Source organism: Temnothorax americanus, unplaced genomic scaffold (genome assembly GCF_048541705.1).
Source record: "Temnothorax americanus isolate GAGA-0224 unplaced genomic scaffold, ASM4854170v1 Scaffold19, whole genome shotgun sequence".
NCBI lineage: Eukaryota > Metazoa > Arthropoda > Insecta > Hymenoptera > Formicidae > Temnothorax > Temnothorax americanus.
The window spans coordinates 1,987,287-1,999,804 of record NW_027509329.1 but is presented as its reverse complement, the minus strand read 5'-3'; the positions used below and the strand labels follow the sequence as shown (position 1 = coordinate 1,999,804).

The following is a 12,518-nucleotide window of genomic DNA, read 5'->3' as shown; positions in this document are numbered from 1 at the left end:
CGCATCGATAAGCAGATAAATAGATAGTTATATTTTACATTCTGAAAACAAAAAAATACGTGGTTTTCTCACATCTCCGTCTTCGGAATACACGATTTAAGTTATTAGCTGCAAATTCAAAATCCAAATTCGCAATGTCCATGCAAGATATATAAGGAAAAGAAGGGACCTATGATGTAAAGAAGAGGATAAAAGGGAGAAAATATCACGCAATTCGACACGTCAGTTCGATGATTGACAAAGTATTTTCGTTATATGTCGACATTAGCGTTATTGATGAGAAACAACTATCGCGACAATAGAGGCCGGCCTCCGGCGTAACTCACAATCGCGGCCGTGTATCTGCATGCCAGAACCTTGACGAGAGCGCTGCCAGGGCTGCCAATCAATGGCGAGGACATCACCCTCGACGACTAACGTCTGCGTCCTTGATCGTCCGTTCGCCGCCGCGTCGAGCGTCGAGCGTCGAGCGTCGAGCTTCGAGCGCGGCGACTAAAGCCACTACACGTTCGGAATACTTGAGGCGCCGAGGTCGAGTCAGGGCTAAATTCCAGGGCTAACTAACGGCAACGAAAGTACAATAGCATCTTCTGCAGGTGTATGAATTTAAAGAAGAAAGAGCAACGTTACCCTCGATAGAGTCAAATAGCTCGAGAACGTGGCGAAACGTCGTGTAAGTGGAAACACAATCTGTATTACTTCATGCGAACATGCCGATTAATCATATCACATATAATCGCGGACATTGATTGATAATTTCTAACAAGAGGCATATACGTTTTGCAAATAAGATTGCATTGATAGAATAGATATAATCTTCAAAGACGTACATTATACTTGTCTCATTATGTACAAGATATACTTTTAATTAGATGTTTATTATTAACTAAAAGTTTAAATGTCTAATAAATAATCGTTCAAAAAAACATCAGAAGATTATTAAAAAATTCTGCAGTATTTTGCCTTTGTTTTCAATAGAAATTCAGAAATTTTCCCTTTTACACATTTCATGAAATCCAGAGATAAAGTCAAATAAATATTGGACTAATTTCCTATAATTGGCCACTGACTGATTGGATCGGATATTTGCTTGTTTCGATACGTAGCACAAATAAACGTCATAATGTTATAAATTTCTTACGCTTGTGATTATCATTAAACCATTGCTACTATTTAATTCCTCACAATGGTACCGACATCGAAATTAAACAATTCCATACGATGTGCGCACTCATGAAATTACAAAAACCACGAGGAACTAGAAAAACCAACGAGCCAACGAAACACGTTTTGTAATTCAGCGCATATGAATAGAATCGAGCGCTCGCGTCTGCATGTTTGCCACGTGAATGAGTGTGCATCGAACCGTCGAATACGAATAAAGGAATTTTGTGTGTGTGCGTCGATGTGGGAACGTAATAAAAGAACTTTCTAGGTCACATTAAGGTAATGCATCGCGGTTACCGAGTCGAAATTTGTCTAAAAGTTAAGCGAATGCTAAAACAACGAGCACAGCTGAATTTGAATCGAAAAACTAGTGAGCACCATCAGCCCTTCTAGTAATTTGCATATGACCATCTCGAGAAGATGAACACCCGTGTATGTTGCGAGCGCCTTTTTGTGTACCAGATGTCTCATCATCAACAGAAGATATTTCACAAGTTATACAATAAATTATTTTTATAAAATATAATTATTATAATAATTATTTTTATATATATTCTGCAATTCAACAATTCTACAATATTTTATAATAAACCACGAATAAATTATTCTCGTTAAATAATTATTCAACAAACCTCGTTTATATTGAATTTAAAAAGTACCGCTTTTACTTTTTAAAAATTGAATATAAAATATTTTTTAATAAATAAATTACATTTTATCATAAGCCAAGATGGCTAAATAAAAGTAACATTAAAAACATGTTGTTGGCTATGTGCTGACGTATAGCTTAATTTATTAAATTTTAATTTTAGCTTAAAATATCTTCAGAGATGTTATGTGTGTTAAAGAATTCGTTATTAAAATATCTGATGCGGTCACGGTCATGGAACGCACTGAATATTTCAAGACGATGTCACGAAATGTCCGCATGTCCATCGTCAACATGCTACATTGTTTGCTCAAATGTCGTCCTTCTTAATAGATTCGTGACTCCCCCGAGCTATATCCCTAACTGATCTCACTCATCATGCCAATAACAAAACCATAAACTATAAATACAAAATTGCGGCATAATCTCGCATCTTCGAGCGCCGGTGATTATATCCCACGCAACTTCACACATCGATTGCATCCCGTGTCAAGGTTATTTACTTTTATTCTTCCGACGCGCATTATAAATTTCTGATCAGCGTTGGGACACGTGCCCCAAGTCGATGAGAAATATTTATAACGTTATCGACCGCATTTCCGCGATGCGCGATCGGGCCCGCAGCAAACGTATCGTGATACACGCGAATTGGGTTCTTAAGTAAAATTTTTTTATTAAGCGGTATCCATAATTAATGTAGAGAATCTAAGCCGATTTTTAGTACTTTTTGAATTAAAAAAAAAAAACCCAAATTTGAGAAAGTTATAGCTTTCTAAAGTTTCTTTGATGACGGCAACTTCAAAAGATTTCGCAACAACATTATGACGTCACGCACATTTTCGTGTACTATATTTTCTTCAATTTTGAAGATATTGCAAAAATTCAAAAAGTTTACAAAGAAAGTATGCCATGATCTATCAAAATATACTGTTAGGTAAAAGTCGGTTAAAGACCGAATTGCGTGCATGTCATTTGTGATTACCAATTAGTAATTCGCAATTTAACGACGCGTTTTTGAGTCGGTTCCACGTCAAGCGATTGACACCGTCCGCTGCTTTTCGTAACAGTCGGAACCACGGAAAAACGTTAACGAACGTTCGAAGATAATTCCGCCCGAAATGAAACGAGCCTTCGCGGTCATCTTCGCAATGGTCCGAGCAATCGCACAATTGAAATAAAATTATGCGGGCAACGCGGTAAAAACGTGGTAATTTCCCTCTGGCGAACACGCAATTATTGGTCCGTATATCTACGCGGACCTCTCTCCGAGTCAAGACGTATATAGCCGGCTGAAAAAAGCACCGACGATGTCGGTACCGACGGCGAACCCTCCCGTGTATAAAAAGCCATTGCAATCACGCGGCGTACTGGCACGCTAATGGGGCATTGATATAATTAACTGCTATACCTGCGCGCTCTTATCGAGCCCGGCTCGTACGTCGCTAAAGCCGCCGTCGCCGCCGCCGTCGCTGTCGCCACGAACGCATGCCTGCAACAAAAATAGCACCGTTGTATACTCTGTTCCAAGTATCGCGCCTATTCTCTTGACTAAAGGTGAACCTGATATCACATTAGCGTTCGAGAACGAATTAAAATCGGTTAAATACAATTTTCATCGACTCATTTTTGAGTAATATATATGAAGAAACCAATAATAAATGACATTTTTTTAATCTCGATTATTTTACATTCGTCTCCTAAATTTTTAATTTTTTAAATATTAATCTATTAATGGTTTTAAGCTTGATATGGGATTTGACAGATTATAGTCGACCGTAAGATTGCGCAATCAATTACTTCTGAAAAATATAATGCTATCTTCTTTGAACAGAATGTATCAAAGTATTACATAATTTGATGAAATATCCACTAGCTTCTTTTTATAAGAATCAGCCAATTTATTATAAGCCTAAAAATAAATAATCGAGAGAATCTACATTTTTATTCTTCAATTCTCTTTATAACTTATTAAGATTTTTCATTAAAGCTCAATTGCTGCATTAAACGTAATACTGCAAATTATAAAATTTCAATAAAAAAAGCAAATTTTCCCAAGAACCTATAGTAATTTATAAAAAAAAAAAAATGCAACTTGAAAAAAATGCCTAACAATAAGACACATTGTACACCATACACGCAAAATGCAATCGGCGCTTATGTGCACGCTCATGCGCACACGCGATCGCTCCATTTTTGCGGGGGGGGGGGGGATTGCTGCTTCTCGATTTGCGTCAATGTGCATTACGTCTTCACGCGGGAGCTGTATTTTTATTTAACCCAGAGCTGAGCGAGCGCGCGTCGGGCGAAAGTATCGCGTCTATATAATGACGGCGAGAGAGGGAAGTGGATGGAAGGATATCATAAACGCGCACGAGCCGAGTAAAATCGAGAAGCAAAATTTACGAGGGGGAAAAACATCCCCCGAGGATTCGGGATACGTGCGTAAAGAGAGAACGTCGAATTAAGGGTTAAACTGAATTTCGCGCGCGAATTTGCAGGAATTTCTCATATTTTCCGACGTACGTATCCGCAATATGCCCGGCTTTAGCACGATAGAAATACACACTTCACTTTTTCATCATCCGAAACGTGCGCCATGCATATATTCGGGGATACGTATACGCAGGAGTAATCTCCTCCGTGCGCCATAAACAACGTACACACAACCAAATGAAATATTAAATGTATAGAGAAGTTTCGCGAAATTTCTCCTTCATGGCTTCTCATCGCGAAAAGTTATCGACGACACTGCAATTTTGCTAATCACTTTTCTAATGTGTCAGAGTTTTTTTTTATCGTTCATAAAACAATAAGATAGAAATAAAAATGAAAACCGTCGGTCCATATTACGCACGTAATTTGATTAACGACGTTTTAAAAATTTTAATAACATCAGCTGGTTACAGTTACATTTTTTTTATTTACGCAAAGCTGAATAAATGGCACAGAAATATTCTACCTTATAACAATATAATAAATTGACTACATACATTTATGTATAATACGACCAAATCATTGCTGAAACAATTTCTGTAATTTTTTTTGTTAAATATAACTACATTTTTGTTTTTGTATCGGAATTTATTTTCCATATAAATATTGCATCATTTTACAATATACGCGAATTCGAATAGTTTCAAAATTTCCCTCGAACTCCTGCGCCAGATTTTAGCACACTTTTCGAGCCAAGAGCTCGCGTGCACCTGATCCAAGATTGACTCGCATACCTTGAGTAGAAACAACACGATACCGACGACGACGTGCCGACCTTACTTTATTATCAGCCATCATATATAAGTACGGCTGCACGCAGGTTGAATTTTCTTCTCTCGTGACTTTTTCCGTCCTTATAAATTCAGTGAACGAAATGCTAATGTATGTTAACGTTAAATCGATGCCATTCGCGTCGCCGCGAATCGATACATGCAAATGGCCGATTAAGAGCGCACGTACAGGTCGTAGATCCGTTGCTGATCCCAAAAACAAAGCGAGCAAACGATGCGCGAGCACACCCGCCCCACCTCGCTCGATTAAAAGCAATTTTCGTCGGATCTATCCGCGTGACGACGTGATTAATTTCGCGTCCGGTAGATGAACGTATCTCGCATGGGCATTAAGTACAACGAAGAAATCAGAGTAATCCGCGCGTCGGCCACTGCCGCACGTGTGACGAAATTCCCTGATACGAAACTCGGGAGTTCGCGTTTACATCGGATGAAAATCAAAAGTCGAGCCTTGTCAAACGGAGCCTGAATATTCATGATTAATATTTGAATATTACGAACTGCAGTCGGGAGTGAGATAGAGAAGAGCTCTTTATCGCTCCTAGAATGTTGAGTGGTTACCATTTAACATTAATATACCTTTAAACATGTGATAGAAAGAGAGAGACAGAGAGAGAGAGAGGGAAATAGAGAGCAAAAAAATTATATATGATTGCAACTTAGAATGGATAGAACACAACATGCTATTGATAATCAGCAATTTACATAAACGTCATTTAACATAATTATAAGTCGTAGCGTTACACCAACAGAAAAGTAGTACGTATGTTTAAGGCCATATTTTTCAAATTCAGTCTTGCCCGTTAAACGCTATTTCGTCGCCGTACGATATTGCACTATCTAGTTAAAGATGCATCAATCATTTCGCGCTTTTATTGTTAGCTAAATTTCTTTGAAATTTGCATTTTTATAACTATATGTTCTTTCGATATATTTCATAATATCTCAGAAATCAAGGTAATTTAAATATAAATCAAATATATTTATATAAAAATCTTTTATAGGTCTTTTATTGATCCTATATAATGCTAGCATAAAATTATTTCCGAATAACATTGATCCTTAGATGTATTATAAGTAACATAATTTTAATAATACATATGTTTACTGCATATCTGTAAGAAGTATAGCAAACAGTGAGTGATAACTTGTACGATACACGTTTGAAACAACATTAGGTTTATCGATAACCCACGTTAGACATTCTAGAGATAGTTCATGGAAAAGTTAAGGCACGTTGTTCGTCAAGAACTATTCTCGTTGCTCGGCTCAAAGCTCTATAACTCACGAAGTCTCTCGACAATATTCGCGATCTAGTCTCTATCTAGCCGAAAGCCATTTTGATAACCAGATCGAACTTGCGCGGATGTTAGATACGATAGAGAAGTCGGAGTAATCCAAGCTCCGTATGTGAAGCAGCCGCGTACTCCGTATTGGTGCCACTGCACTTGTATTTTACATATGCCCGCAGCATGTTGTAAATCGAAGCTCAGACTACGTATTACAGAACAGCGTGATATAATGCCAAGTGTAATCGATATATGCATCAGTTAACCTCGATTAATCAATATCGTAATTATTATTTGCGATAATTATGCCATAAAATTCTTTTATAATTTATAATTTGTGGAATTTTAATAAAAAATTATTAATTGTCTAATTAATAAATTTTTATAAAAAAATATAGATAATAAATACCTAATAAAATTATATTTTAGATTATTTTTAAAATTATTTTTTGTAGTGGTAGTACACATATAGCAGTTACTAATTGCTACGTGTAGACTAACGGCTTAACGTCTCTTTCGAAAAACGTAAAAAAAAAAGGTAAAATGGTTTAAAAATATTTTTTTAATTGTTGTACTACATTGTGGATTGCGTGAAATTTCATGTGTGTACTTGATTATAATAAAAATTTATAAGAGTACATTTAAGCACGCACATGAAATTAGACGCAAACAACGAAGAACCACACATTGAGTAATGAAGTACACACATACACACATCATGAAATTTGACGCAAATCACGATGCAATACAATTGAAAAAATATTTTTGAGGGTCGGTTTCTTTTCCAAATAGAGAGAGGTTCTCGTGGCAAGATCCTACTCTCGTTAGGTGGATTACTGCCATCACCTTTCGAGAGGTGGCGATCGAATAAAGACCAACGAATTTTTAGTCGGATTTGAACTCGGATCTTTGGCTCACTAGAGCGCACATCACTTTTTGCGCCACGATCGCTTGTTGTATATTCGTTTGAATAAATTATTTTTATTTTATATCCTATTTTATGAGCTCGTGTTTTAGTTAATGTGCATAGCTTTGCTAGTATATATATTGAGCGATTGATTTTTCTTTCTTTTTAATAAAATTAATTAAAAATTAGTATGTTAGCCAAACTTAAGTTAGCGATTAATATCATTATTTAACATTTAGTTCGCAATAGAATAAATTTAAAAATCATATATATTAAAAAAAATTTATAGATAATGTGCATAAACATATAGGTACACAATATCATTATTTATATAATATGTACATAATTAACTTAAACTATATTAGAGAAAAACAAACATTTTGCATTAAAAACAACCATGAATATTTATGTGTACTATATTACGATTAAAATATTATCGCAATGATTAATTATAATGTTCCTAAAAAATGGATTATTCGATCTTAAAGTCTTATTAACATCTGCCTTAATAATATGGTTCCTCAACTGCACGCCGTATTCGCAAAGCACATCCTGTAACATGGTTAATTCCTTATCCACGTCCGGTAGCCGGATAGAACTCGTTGGACACAACGGAGAAATCGGAGTAATCCTGGCAGCATCGCTTATGGAACTCACCCGTGTTCGTGTGCTTCGATCTGGACACGTGCACATAGACGGTGATATATCTCACACCGAAATCGGAGTGTTATTAAGCACGGCTCGAATATTCATGATCGATATCCGGAGCTCTTTAATTAATGTCTGGATAATATATCTGGCAAGCGGACTCGCTTAAGATATCTCACCTCACTGCTTTAATTATAAAATCACGAACGCAAATCGTTCGTTTACCGTCGTAATACATGGCATTAGGAAATGCTAAATATAATCTCGTTAAAAAGCAAGATAAGAAAAAGATTTAGGTTTCGATGATTAAAATTAAAATTTTACAACTACATACATAAAAACATTATACGTATTCTAAGATACGTCCAAGTTTCCACTCGCGTTTGAAACACTTCTGGTTTTAAAATAAGGCATTTTCTAATTATTTATTGAAAAATAAATATTCTCGTAAATAATAATATAGTGATTTGATTATCTTTTTCTCAATGTCATTATCATACACCATTTTTCCGTTCCCAAATAAAAAAAAGTTATCTCCAGCTTCCCAAACATGAGACGTTACTCGGAAACTTCAAACTATACGTTACTTAAAAGCTGTCGATAATCTCAAATCCGCCGAACTAAAAACCGCTGGCATATGCCACGAGATTTTCGAGTAACGCGATTAATGGCTCATCCATATCCGCTAACCGGATGGCGACCGTGAAGGTACAACGGAGAAATCGGAGTAATCCGGAATAATAAGTCGGTCGCAGCCGCGCGCACGGTTAAATCTCGGCTCCGCCTGTGTATGCTCTTCCGTGCTCACCAGACGTGCCCGTCGGCGTGTAAGTATGCTCTTGTCTGTGAACACGGACACGTATGGACGTGCACCGCGATTACGTCGGCGGCGGCATTATCGGAAAGTGCATTACTGACGCCTGCCCTCGCGCGGATCTCCATCCCTGCGCCTGTACGCGAGATGCACTCAGCATGGAGCGCGTTAAACGGCCCCTTACCTCTTGATCGGGGCTCAACGAGATCGGCCCGGAAGGTATTGCCGACGTTGCGATGATGCAAGCTAGATAGATAGCTACAGATAGTTACGGGGAAGTTCGTTGTATGTACGTAACCAGAAATTTCCACGCTTGAACGCTAATGTTAATGCAATCTAACGAGATAGAGATGCTAACATAAATATTTTATCAGCGAAGTTACTTTATGCATCTTAAACTTGTTTACTAGGCAAATCAGCGTGTTCGGTTCGTAAAGCAATGAAAAATTAAGAAATCACTCTGCAAATTGAGAAACTGCCAAATTTATCAAATATAATAGATATGTCATTCCAGAATTTGAAGAGACAGATAAAGGAAGAAAAACAAGATTATGCAATAAGCGTTATTAAATATTATCAATCTCCAGCAAAATTATCTTTCAAAGTATGTTTGCCTTAACGCTATTTTGAGAGGAGAGAAGAGAAGAGACAAAGAAGAGAGAGAGAGATGCCTCTTTATCATAAACGAGTTAAAAAGATCAACCTTATAGATATCTTACTTGTGAAGTATAATGCAAATTTCGGACGAGAACAGTAACGGCCGTTTTTCGTAACGGATGTAGGAGTAAATGTGATACAAAGAATCGGTAAAGGGGATCAAAAGCTATATGACTATCATGAACGCAGATCTCCATTGCGTGCTTAGATTTACGCTATAGGTAACTGCAGGCAATTGCGGGGCTATACTTATCGGGAACCTACCTAAACGCAGTGCTTTTTTTTTGCCTTTTTTCTCACATTTCTACTAAATGGTTAAGCGACGTTGAGAGAAATTTCTGTATGTATCTTTGGAACAAAATTTAATTATTATAAATTGTTCATTTTTATATTAATCACATCCCTATCTATATTTTCTCTATTCTTTTTTTTATTATTCAACGATTATACGCGTTATTTTTTAACAATCAGATAATATCTAGTTATGATTTCGTTATTACTTGCGTTATTTTGTTATATGTATAGAGATAAGATATCTCCAAGACCTTCATTTCAATGACAAAATCTTAGATTACTTTAACCATCTCTTTCTTCAAGAAAATATCAAGAAATGTGTGTCGCAATCTGTTAACTTTCTAGATATCCAAATTTTAAATATTTCGATGACTGAGCAGATATATAAATTGATATCGAAAAGCTCTCACTTATCGCAAACATGAAATATCCGAGACGAAGCGAAGACGCAGCGATCGTTCGAGTCGATTTCATTTTGCCAGTACATCCTGGCACGAAGGTAAAGGCATCGCGTTTCCAAGAGTCGAACTCGATCGTGATTGGCAGATCGACGTAAGCCGCGTTCGTGTCGGGGCCGCCCCCGCTGGCGTGGAACACGATAAAGCGTAATTTTATGACAAGGTCTTGGTACACCATTCACGTGAAACTGCAGCTCGCAAATGGCTTGAACTTTGCAAGACGCGTTCGAATGTCTCTATGATGGGAGCCGCAATAAATTCCTTACAAGGACCATTGCGTCACTCATGTATTTTTTCCCAAAAGCATTTCAACAATCTGACATATACTGACATACTTCTCACATACTTCTGTTCAGTTGTCAAAAACAAATTCTTTTTTCTTGAAAGATTGCAATTTACGTTCAGCAATTACTTAAATGGCTAAAAAGTAAGTTAACGTTAAAGAATATTTTGCAAAATTTGATTTTTGGTACCCCTGCATGTATTAAATATTCAATTATTTTAATAATTTTAATTTTAATATTTGCAATCATAACAAGAAAACGTCTACGTAGAAATAAAAAATTTATAATCAATTTTGTGAAAAAAAATTTTGCGTCGTATTATCCTATTTCCTCTCTTTCTAGATTGCCACTAAAAGATTAATTCGACATTCCGACAATCCGACAAAGTTTTTGACAATGATATTTCTCAAATAAATGCGTTTTCATAATAAAGTAGTCTTTGCTGCCATAATAATACTTTGTTAAAAACAATATTTAAGCATATTAAAATTTAAAAAAATTAAATCCCCCTGCTGTGTGTGTTACGTTATTATAATTTTCGTACGCGTAACTTGGTCTTTTTCGTAAAATTATTGCGGAGCCGTTGTAAAGGAGAATCGCAATTTCCGTTTACTGCTTATTGCTTATCGATCGCGCACCTTTACCAATTCTCCAACAAAATCATCGCAATTTTGCGTGTCCGGCTTGCGTTACGAATCCTCGTGCATCGTTATCGCCGATAACAGTTGTCCGCTTCTGTACCATCATCGATTTATCGCGTGCTATCCTTACTTCAATATCACTCGAATCGAATGTTCATTGCGATACGTTTCACAAGATTTACGAGCGCTCAATTCTCTGTTGTCGAAATCGTCGTAAAGCAAAAGTTAGTTCTCACCACGATCTCCGCGCGACATTTCTCAGTCTACATTCTTCTCTACCAATCATCAAAACAATTTATGAAAACGTACGTTAGAAATTAGTAGTAACTGCTTTTCTTCATTATTTTATATATAACAAAAGAATATAATATAAAAATATTTTACAATAATTCTCTAACAATCTATACCAGCGAAATTGACACAATATATTATTCGCTAAATACATTACGTTAAATATGTAATATGCATATCTATTATTATGACATTTATTAATAAACGCGCGTCCCAATAAAATGACACTGTACATTTTCCAGCATCGTTACTGCATTATTAATTTGACCGCGCGTTCGCGTATCTATATTCATTTTCCCATAAATAAAGCAGGCAACCAATGAGAAGAAATCTGAAAGCGGGATACCCCGTTTTATCCTTTCATGAAAGTATACAAGCACAGCGAAAGTACAAGGCACATTTGCAGATAAAAAAAGAATGACGGTCCATTAATCTTTACTTGTTCTCTTCCAGTCATGAAAGACCTTAATAACGGAGGCGCGCTGTCGGCTGTGAGAGGCCGCCGGCGCGCGGCGTAAGAATAACGTTCATTGCATTCGGGGTTAGCATGCCCGTCATGTATGTAATAGTAGAGGTGTGTGCCCCCCCGCGTACTCGTGTAGCTCCCGTTACCGCGGTGTTGGCCAGAAAATTACGGCGATTCGCTTCGGGAGAATTTTACCGTGACTTTAACCCGATTCGTAGATCACAAATCGGTACGTTAGAATTTCTGCAGCGTATTGCGCGAGCAACGCGACTGTATATAGGAATAATCCACGTTTATACGCACGTAATCGAAACTCTCTTGTGCTCTCTTTTCTCCCCGCCCCCCCCCCTCCTTCCGCCTCTGCGCTCCTCCCTTGCACGATATTATCAATCTAGGCGAAGATCTAGATTAAAAAGATCTGGATTAAAAATCGCGCTGAATTATAAAGCTCGTGTGAGGTGGGAAATGTAGGGTATTACACGAGTTGATGGTATTTTATCGCCGCGCGTTGCCATAAATCGTGCGTCGGTCGCGTAATGATAAAACGGTGGTATATAAGGCGTGATATTAAAGGCGCCCGCGCGCGCAGTACATATTCTGTCAGAGACGGAACTGATTGTGAATAACAAGGTCATGTTTCTCCTCTAACTGGCAGCTTTTCTTCGTGGA

The 12,518-nt window shown here is 37.1% G+C and overlaps 1 protein-coding gene and 1 long non-coding RNA gene across 7 annotated transcripts in view; one reads left to right on the top strand and one right to left on the bottom strand.

Moving 5' to 3' along the window:
* Positions 1–12,518, top strand: part of Rdl (Resistant to dieldrin) — an 80,102-nt gene that overhangs the window by 10,296 nt on the left and 57,288 nt on the right. The window lies entirely within an intron of this gene.
* Positions 3,160–12,518, bottom strand: part of LOC143896539 (uncharacterized) — a 71,004-nt gene continuing 61,645 nt past the window's right edge. The window contains exon 3 of the long non-coding RNA XR_013256686.1: positions 3,160–3,305. This is a non-coding gene — a long non-coding RNA (uncharacterized LOC143896539). The remainder of the gene's footprint in view (positions 3,306–12,518) is intronic.